The 10,378-nt window shown below is 38.3% G+C and overlaps 1 protein-coding gene across 12 annotated transcripts in view; it reads left to right on the top strand.

Annotated features, from left to right (window-relative positions):
- LCOR (ligand dependent nuclear receptor corepressor) overlaps positions 1 to 10,378 on the top strand; it is a 131,607-nt gene that overhangs the window by 104,635 nt on the left and 16,594 nt on the right. Inside the window, exon 1 of one of the 12 annotated variants that reach the window (XM_034663070.1) lies at positions 6,766 to 6,784. The exons of the other annotated variants lie outside the window; for them this stretch is intronic. The gene's annotated coding sequence lies outside the window, so the exon portion shown is untranslated. Of the gene's footprint in view, positions 1 to 6,765; positions 6,785 to 10,378 lie in introns of those variants that run through there. 12 annotated transcript variants of the gene reach the window in all.

The raw sequence follows: 10,378 nt of genomic DNA on the forward strand, positions 1-10,378 counted from the left end.
CATTGGGAAATACAGTAGCAACCTTTATTGAATAATAAGGTATAAACTTTAGGTCTCCCCTTTGCATTGTAGCATTTTCTAAAGGAAAAACAAATCTGGATCTCATTTTAGATGCCTTTTATTTAAAACAAGTCTGTTTTTTTAAAGTTTTTATTGTGAACTGTATGAATGTGATGATACTTTTGCAAAAATTATAAGGTATGTTAATTTTAAAGTATGTTATTTATAATGTCTGTTTCTGTTGTGCGCAGTCTAGTTCTGTCTTGAATATTGGAGCACAAAGAGTTCTGGGGGATCATTGGATATAATTAGTCTCGATTAGAATCAGTCTTTAAGAATGCAGATGCATGCATGGGTCCTGCGCCAGAGCCACTGAATCAGCTTATAAGTGTGAGGCCTGAACATGTTCTGTATTTTCAAAATGTGACACAGGAGTTTTTTTTTTTGGTTTGGGTTTTTTTGGTTTTTGTTTTCTTTTTGTATTTTTGAAGCTTATTTAGTAGATCTTTTTTCTAGTTGTGGCAGAGACACATAAAATTTACCATCTCAACCATTTTTAAGTATACAGTTCCATAGTGTTAGGTATATTCACATTATTGTGACCACAGGAACTTTTGAGTAGCCCCCCCCATTGATTAAATGCTGTTTGTCCCATTCTAATCTTTCATTTTTTTAAATGAAAAACATGGAATGTGGCGAATTTAAGGGATTTGCCCTCCTCACATAGCATTAGTTGCCCTTAATACCCATGATTCCAAACCATTAAACTTATCTCTATACCACTTTGGCACTCCTGATTCAACCTTAGAATGAGAGGTTTAATCTGCTAATAATTTTCTTTTAGGTTCACTTTTAACTTAATTAAATCTCAAGTATTAATTTAGTTTCACCCTTCTGGAGATGTACATTGCTTTTTAGGAAGAGAATTAAATCTATATTATAAAATTACCAGTTAAGAAATTATGTTAGAAGCTTATAAACTTTATTATTGTAAAGAAGTTAGGGTTGTTGACTCAGTGCTAGAGGAAATGAATCTTGACGAGTAGGTAAGGCATATAGAGGAGAGGAGAGAATATCCCAAGAGACAGAATTTGATGGACCTGGTTTAAAATCCCAGCCCTTCTGATTTCTTCATACATGATCTTGAACAAGTTACTGAAACTTTCTGAGCCTCAATTTCTTCATCTGTAAAAGGAAGCTTTTACCACCTGCCTCAGAGATTTGCTATGAGGCTCAAATGAGATTCTGTAGGTGAGATACTTAGTACTATGCTGGGCTCTTTGCAAATACTCAAAAAATACAAGGAGTGAAAGCATCTGGCAGGAGTTAATTTAGTGTGAGGGATAGGGAAAGTGAGAAAATCAGATTGAAAGTTGTAAAGGAAGTCGTTTGTATTGATTAGAACTTTGAAAGAGGCAGATGAGTTTGTATTAGGGACACTGGGCAGCCAGTCTTCTTTTCACTGCAGTCAGAGACATAAAACTGTTGGAACTGTGATTAAAAGCTGGAATGCTGCTTTTCTGCATTTCTTGGTCCTGTTCCACGGGCATATTATCAAACTATTAGTCATTCTTTGTTTCTTTTCAAAGACTAGACTAACAGTTGTTTAGAAAGTAGAAGATGTTTAAGATTAAAAATTACAAAGTAGAATTTATCTGCATTTCCATTGTAAACTGAGTTTCTTTGTATAGTTATGGTTGAAGTTTTACATGCTTTGGAGATTTTTCTTTTTATGTGGTGGTAGTTTTAATAGCAAAATGTAAGAGCCAAGCATGGGAGTGGTCACGTGTGCGTGCATATGTGTTTAATGATTAGACTATTAGTTTTCCAGTGAAAGAATTTGGGGAATCTTCTGCCAAAGATTTAGTGGTTTTAGTTACACTCTTATCAAATCGAAGTTCTGACTATTTCACAGATAGATCATAGCTAGCACAGTTTAGAGGTGTCATTCCAGCATCTATTAAATCACCTAGGAACATTTTGCCAGGAAAACCTGGCAGTGTAGCATTAGTTAGATAAAGGTGAATTAAGAAGATAACCAGGATAGCAGTTTCTTAGGAGGTGCTCGGAATTGGTAAGTCAGTGTAGACCAGTTTTTCAAACTGGATCAACCAGTTGCAATCTTAGTCAGTTGTAAGATCAGTTTAGTGGGTCCTAACCAACATTTTAAAAGAAATAAAAGAGAAAAAGCACGTACCATATAATAAGGATAAATACTGTTTCATTGAAAGTGTGTGTCATCATAGATAATGCACCAAGATGTGTGCTTCATCACTGGGTAAAAAGTATTTCTTGTTCTGGTTTGTAGTCAAAACTCTAATGTAAACCATACCTTTTCATCCCAGTAATTCTGGTACCTTGGAGAGCATGCTAGCAACCTCTGCTTAAGCTAAGAGCCTACACCTTTTACTGTCTGATCTTCAAAATTCTCTTCTTCCTTTCCCTGCCTCATTGATTTGAACTCATTTTCATTGGAAGATTTTTCTTTTTTCCTATGTTTTCTGTTCCCTTGCAAAATGTCTTAGGGAAATTATTTTCACTACATAGTAATTTATTTGGTTAGTTTATTCATTGCTTAACTACGCCTGAAATTATCAGAGCAGCATGTGTTAGGCAAGGAAGCTATTGAGTTAAAAAGAGCAAAGTCCTGTACCTAGAGAAGGTTCACAAACCAGTGGAGGAGATAGCCATGTCAACCATTATGTTACCATGCACTGTAAATGCTATTTGATAAAAGAAACAAACCATGAGAGTAGAGTCAGAAATTCTGACACAGCCCCTAGGGAGAAGGTGCTAAGGAGGATGGAGTATGAGCAGTGGGAAGTTGACAGGTTTTATGCAAAAAAAAAAAAAAAAAAAGGGGNAAAAAGTGGTAAGATCAGGGGTGCATGGGTGGCTCAGTTAAGTGCCTGACTCTGACTCTTGATCTAAGCTCAGGTCTTGATCTCAGGGTCATGAGTTCAAGCCCCATGTTGGGCTCCACGCTGGGCGTGGAGCCTACTTTTAAAAAAAAAGAAGATGGCAGTTCTGGGTAATGTGAAACAAACTTTAAAATGAGGAGAAACTAGTGGCAGGAAGCTTAAAATACAGTATTCTCCAACGAAAGTCGAGTCAGTATGGTTGAACTGGATAGTAATTGGAAGCAAGAGAAAGGAGGGAACCTAGGGATAAGGAGTGAGGTGAAATACCTGAGTGTGTGTGTGTGTGTGAGTGTATACATTTAGTTACGTTCTGTCTTCAATATTCCTGAGTAAAGACTTGAATATACAGATGATTCTGCTTAGCTCATCCCACTCCAACACACCTCCAACAGTAGACTTGAGATTCCAGAGAGGTGGAGTGGAGAATGATGATAAAGGGCTTAATTCCAAGAACACCCCAGAATGGTAGATATAAAAATGCTTTGCTTATCCCTGTATTTAAAATTTTAAAATATATACCTCCTCTAATATTCATGAGGTGAACAAGTGATAAATGATATTTAGGAGCCCTTTTTAAGGTTTTACATTTAACAAAGTGATCTAGTCTTTAAATGATTAGTTACTAGGAATGCCGTTGTGATTTACTATGTGACAACAAAAGTAGAATTTTCCACTTTTTTTTTTTTTAAGATTTTATTTATTTATTTGACAGAGATAGAGACAGCCAGCGAGAGAGGGAACACAAGCAGGGGGAGTGGGAGAGGAAGAAGCAGGCTCATAGCAGAAGAGCCTGACGTGGGGCTCGATCCCAGGACCCCGGGATCACGCCCTGGGCGGAAGGCAGACGCTTAACCGCTGTGCCACCCGGGCGCCCCATAGAATTTTCCACTTTTAAGGCTTACACCGCAGATTTGTATGGTTTCAAGAATGGAGATTAAGAACCTCAAGAGAACATGAGAAAAGTTAGGATCTAGAAGATCCCCCTAACAATCATGAAAAGCTCAGGATACTATCAAATATCTGCTGCTTATTATATAATCTGCTAGTCTCCTTCTTCCTTTCACCCAAAAAGAAACTAAGAATATTTGTCAAAAACACATCACCCTGTTTCTGGAGAGGAAAGAACATTTGTGTTGCTGGGATCTGTCGTGTGAACTGTTAAATGTCCTCTTGGTTTTTTTTTTTTGTATCAGTCCCCATGCCTCCTTTAGAGCCCCCTGTGCTTACACACGGCCTTGCAAGGTGGTGGTGTGGGTATTGAGTTGATGGTTGTTGTTACCACTATTATTACAGAGGAAATATGCTCCCCTTGTAATGGAGTCTTGTCTGGATGCCAGGGAAGTGCACGGTCCTTGGCTTCTCCTGGGCTTTGACAAATGTTTCTTTCCCCTCACCCCATGATGAGGGGATTTGAAAGAGCCCCATGATACGGTGCGTTTTCTCTCGTGTGGGGAATGAGCACCTGGTTTCTGCTTCAGCAGTGGTATTTTTCTAGTCCGTCATTGTCCTGGTCATTTAAACTGGGAATGAAAGGGCAGTTTCCCCCGAAGAGCAACATAGATTTTAATCCTCTATCTGACTAAAAATCGAAAAGAGAAATAGGTCAGTCAGCTGGCTTGTCATGAGGTCTCCTGTACTCCTGACTTCCTAAAATGTCAGTTACGCTTTTTCTATCCAGATCTCTCTTCACTATGGCTTCACTAACTCAGGCTAGTGACACACTCTAGTTCAAAGCAGCCTGAGGTAGAGGTCTGTCCTCTTGGTCTGAAATTATTGTATTATTTCCTAAAGTCTATTTCACAGTGTTTTCTGAGAATTCTTAGTTAAAATACTCATTAGATTAATAATTTAGGTTTGTGCTCGCACCAAACCAGTATTTAGCAATATCACTTAGGGATAGTTCTTCCCTCACTTCCAGGAACTATTATTTTTTAATTCATGCCCTCCAGTCCAAAATCCTGTGTTTTTCACAGCCTATGAATCTTCCCTCCTTTTGTTTAAGTTAATATCCAGATGTAATGTATTTGGTCTTACGTGCATAGTCTTAGATGATAGAAACAAAAATCAATCTGGTAGGAAAATTAAAAACTTTATCAGATGTAGATAGTTTGGCAGAAGCATCTGTGAATTCATTACATTCCTAGAAAGGAGACAAAGGCATTGGACTATGGTGCTTAATGACTCCTTGCTCTGACTTATATTCATCAAGTAACCTTCTGATTATATTTTGGCTTCTGGGGTACATTTGCCTATAGGGTGAAAATACGTTAAATAAGAATTTCCTTGATAACTATATTTTTATTATAACAAGAAATTTGACAATTTGGTTAAATTAGAAAGCAATGGGAGATACAAGCTTTAAAAGGCTTTGTCATATTTAGGTCTACTCTGAATAATAGCCTCTTATCAGAGATATTAAGCCCCGAGATACAGAAAAGCTAACAAATTATGGCTTCATGCTCAGTAAGCACCCCCTGAAGCACTTCTCGTTTCCCCCAATTTCGATTATTCATAGTTTTTGGAATCTTTGTTCTGCCGTGCTTCTAGCAAACTTGGCTAGGAACACGGTAAACAGAAAGCTGTTACAAAGGGATTCCATGTCTTCTTTTAGATGAGTAGTTCTTCACTATTTTTCCATTTCACATCTGAACAAGGTGCTATTTGCTATCAGCAATCACCCAGGGTTTGAAAATACACACACACACACACACACACACACACACACCCCTCCATGTTTTTCATATCTGGGGGAGTGATCATTCTCTTTAACCCCAATTTTGAGAAATGCTTTTTCTATCTAAATCCATCTAAATTCTATTTCACAAAATTTGGATTTCAGCCACCTGGAAGTCAGGTATTAAACTGCCTGATTTTAAGAGGTCGGTTTCTGTTTTGTGATCTTATTTCTTACATTTCTTTGTCACCTACTGTACCCTTTTATTGTTTCTTCTAGATCAGTTCTGTGGAAGGAAAACTTGGTTGTTCAATAGCTTAGAGGTTCAACTAAACTATATATGGCTTTTGGAAAATCTCCATAACCCATGCTGCCCACCTTCTCCTCTACTCCACACACATACACACAGTAAATGTTGTCATAGCACTTGGAATATTCCTGTGTCCAAGTATGGGTGATCCACAGGTGTGAAATAGCCATGGGTGGATGTATTTCCCAGTGCAGAGCAAGGACTTGTCAGCAGACCTATCCAGGCCCTTGAAACACATTTTCTATGTTCAGAGGACCAGAAAATAAGGAATTAGGGAACGTAATTTCAGGTTATTGTCTAGCAAAAAATACAGCTCTTCTTGCCTTGAGGAGAACTGATGATGCATTTTTTATGTTTTCTTGTATTTAAGTCGAAGAATCAAGCCAAATTAATGTACTTCTCTTAACTATCTGGTCTACTCTGTCAAGTGTTGTCTCTAGCTTTCTCTCCCCTTCTGTTTTCCCGGGACTACCTTTTTCTGCTACTAAGATCAGCTCCCATCCAAACATCACGCAGTGTCTTTTATTGCTCTTTTGTATTTTGGTCATCATTGATGTTGCATTTGCCACCAAGAGTTTTGTTGGTAGTTAGCAAATATTGGAGAGACTACCTGAATCCATCAATCCCAGATTCTAGACTCTTAAAATTGTCCTTTCAGCTCTCTGCCATTTCTCTCCTCGTTTTATTCTTTTTTTTTAATATTTATTTTATTATTTTTTAAATTTATTTGACAGAGAGTGTACAAGCAAGGGGAGCAGCAGAGGGAAAGGGAGAAGCAGGCTCCCTGCTGGGCAGGTAGCCCGATGCGGGGCTTCATCCTAGGACCCTGGGATCATGACCTGAGCTGAAGGCAGATGCTTAACTGACTGAGCCATCCAGGTGCCCCTCATTTTATTCTTTTACCTTAAGATAACATAAGCATTGACGACCCACCATTTACATTAACCACAGGAATGCTTTTTCTTTGGGAATTTAAGTATTGCAGTATTGACAAAGTAGTTCAACTGTGTCTAACCTCTGATCTGGAAAAACATCATTGAGTAAATCATTACAGATAGGGTTGTGAAACAACACATCACTCTTAAACTGTGCCTTTCAAAGTTGTTATGAATATTATCTTATCCTTTGACCACACCCTTAAGAATTAGGCATTGAGCTGGGATAGAAAGACGGAGTGGTCAAGGTCATGCCAGCTATTTCTGTCCCAGGAGAGACATTCAGAACTAATCCAGGGAGTTGGAAGTCAAGTTTCCCTCTTCTACAGCCCTGCCTCCCATTTACCAGTCCCTGGAAAGCTCTTTAGTGGTGGTGAAGTATTTCTGACTGATAAATAATTTACTTAACTATAACAGACTCCTGTTGTTGAGCAGAAAGAACATGAAATCAAACAAGTGATTTTGAAATCTATGATGAATTATTGTTCTTGTAAAGATCTTACATAGTCAGGTGTGAGGGACGTGCCATCATACCAACTGTAGTCACTAAACTATGACATAGTGCTTCCCCTTCAGTCAAGCTGAGTGAATGGGCCACAGGACAGAAGCTCGCGCCTCTCTTTTTTCACCTTCTTAGTGCCTAAGAGTATTCTAAATCAGGGCAAGTGCATATTTAGGCTCTCTCAAAGGCCTAAGACTATAGGAAAAAACGGAATAACTGGAAGCAAAGGTTAAGACTAACTGTTTAAAAATCAGGCAAAAACTAGCCAGTTTTTAAAACTGCACCCATTTTTTTAAAAAAACATGAAAAAATTGTAATAGAATTAAATTTCAGAAAGTTGAGGTTAATTTTTAAAATTAAATATTCAAATCATCTGAAATTAAAATTTGTCTAGACCTAAAATCTTACTGAGAAAATTTCTAGAGAAAAGGTAGGAAACTTGATAAGTTAGAGGCACAGTCAAAAGTGATTTTATTACTGTAGTTATAAAGTTTGCTGTTATAACAGGGCCATTTAATGACACTTGGACAAAGGTTAGTAATGTGAAGGTTCTCAGATCCAAGTGAAGCTACTGGTCCAGCTGCCTTCCAAACATCTCAGATTCAGAATCTTATAAACACCTCAACTCAGTGTGTACAGAAAGGAACTCATCAGACACATACATACCACAGCAATCACCAGCCCCCAGCTTCATTCCCTGTATTCCCTTCTCAGCAAGTGTTGCTGCCCAGGAAGAAAACCCAGGAGGCATTCTTGATATTCTTTTTCTCTCCAAGAAAAAACAGAAGAGCATGAAATATGATCCCTACCTAGTTGCTTACATCTCAGTAGGTCAAGTATCTTACATTTGCTTGGAAAGCTAAGACAAAGACAAGTCAGTAAAAGAGACAAGATACAAGATATGTAAGATAAATATACATGATTCCTTATGATTGCCAATATATTTTACAAACCGCTATAACTTAGGATTTCAGGAAAAGATGCAGTCACTCCAGGTGGTATCTGGATAGTGTTGAGGTGGCCCAGGATATAACTGATGAAGAGCTCCCTACCTCTTACTCTGATCACCTGTGGTTCACCAGTACATTCTCCCTGATCCTTTTTACCAGGAAAACACACAAATGACCCTTTGTTGATGTCTTTCTTTTAAGCAAGGTTGCCGTTTGCAGTTTTAATCTTTTCATCTTCTGGACTCTCTCTCTTATGCTGTTTTTCAGCACCCAAATGCCATACTGCTGTTCCAGGTTAGCATTCAGTGGGTACTGATGTTTCTGCAGTATGTATGCCTTGGTTGTGAAGACCCCACTTCCCCTTTCTGTAGTGCTGTGGAACAGATTCATACCTACCTGTGCTTGTCTGTTCTTTCAGGACTAACTAAGCCATGTTGCCACAACCATTGCTTCAGGGATGGTTTCATGGCCCTTTGGAAAATCTTACATTAGTTGAGGCTAATTAAAGTACTGAAGCACTATTAAATTATTGAAACATGGGGGGCTCCTGGGTGGCACAGCAGTTAAGCGCCTGCCTTCAGCTCAGGGCGTGATCCCGGCGTTATGGGATCGAGCCCCACGTCAGGCTCCTCCGCTATGAGCCTGCTTCTTCCTCTCCCACTCGACCTGCTTGTGTTCCCTGTCTCGTTGGCTGTCTCTGTCTCTGTCGAATAAATAAATAAAATCTTAAAAAAAAAAAAAAAAGAAACATGGAACAAAGGCAGATGTCTCACAGCCATAAAAGAGGTTAGATCTCACCTGTGGATTAATTATTACTCAGTTTTTTATTCTGTGTGAGCATCACTTTAGAAGAAAGTGCTTTCTCAGTTTCTTTCAGAGCACTCTGTCCTCTTATTGGGTGCACATCTTGATTTTATTAATCTGTAAGCGTATTGTCAACCCCAAATACTAAAGTCTGCTTCCAGAGCAAAGCCATAGGCATGGAGCAGTGTCCAGAAGATTTTCACACTTCAGTGATGATGGTGCTTCTTGAGTTGGGGAGAACCATTTATCTCCAGTTTTTTTCTTCAGTAAGATGCATGATATTTCTTCATCTTTTTCATAAACCTTGATCAACCTTTTTTACTTTTTTTCATGTATTGCTAAAATGCAGTTTTTTCATGCATTGAAAAGGCAGTGATATCCCACTTATTTGTATCACCTCTCTCAGAAACATCAGGAACAACTCCAAAAACCAAAAACTGAGAAATAAAGGCCACTGAGCAGTTGAAGTTGTTAGAAAATCCATGTACTTTACTCATAAAACTCTTCCTGAAACCTTCATCCAGAGTCTTTATTTTTACCTGAAGTACCAGTCTAGCACCTGAAGTAAGGCTCCCAAACACAGCTTCTATTTGGAAGCCAATAAGAAGAAAGAGTTTAATAACATACAGGCTGCCAGCATGACTTTTTTATATTAAGGCAGTCAGATTTATTTAATCAGGTAGCCCCCAAGGCTATCAGTATATTTCAGTTCAGTATAATAAAACTAATAGCTGTGGCACACCTGTGTGGCTCAGTAGGTTAAGCATCCCACTTGGATTTTGGCTCAGGTCATGACCTCAGGGTCATGAGATTGAGCCCTGTGTCAGGCTCCACACTGGGCATGGACCCTGCTTAAGATTCTCTCCCTCCCTCTGCACCTCCCATCACCCCGCTCATGCATTCTCTCTCTTTCTCAAAAAAAAAAAATAATATAATAATAATAACAGCTAAACTTTCATAATAGTGAATATGGTAACAACCCTGATCATTAAGAAAGAATAAATTATGTTCAGAGGAGGATATAATTTTTAAAAGACTTCCATCAAAAGTATTTTTAAAATTTTAAATGTTCAGTACTTGAAATGTAGACTTTATGTAGAAAATACACTTTAGGTTGTAAGAAAGCATTAATGCACATCTCCAAGTTCTTTTTTATTGAAGTATGTTTAATGTGATTGGCTGACAGTAATGGTAACTGATAACTTCATAGGTTTTCCTTTTCACTAATCCTAAGTGAAAGAGGGGGCACGTGCTCTATTAAGACCAAAAATGGTTAAGTGTT

This window comes from Ailuropoda melanoleuca, chromosome 6, assembly GCF_002007445.2.
Source record: "Ailuropoda melanoleuca isolate Jingjing chromosome 6, ASM200744v2, whole genome shotgun sequence".
Classification (NCBI taxonomy): domain Eukaryota; kingdom Metazoa; phylum Chordata; class Mammalia; order Carnivora; family Ursidae; genus Ailuropoda; species Ailuropoda melanoleuca.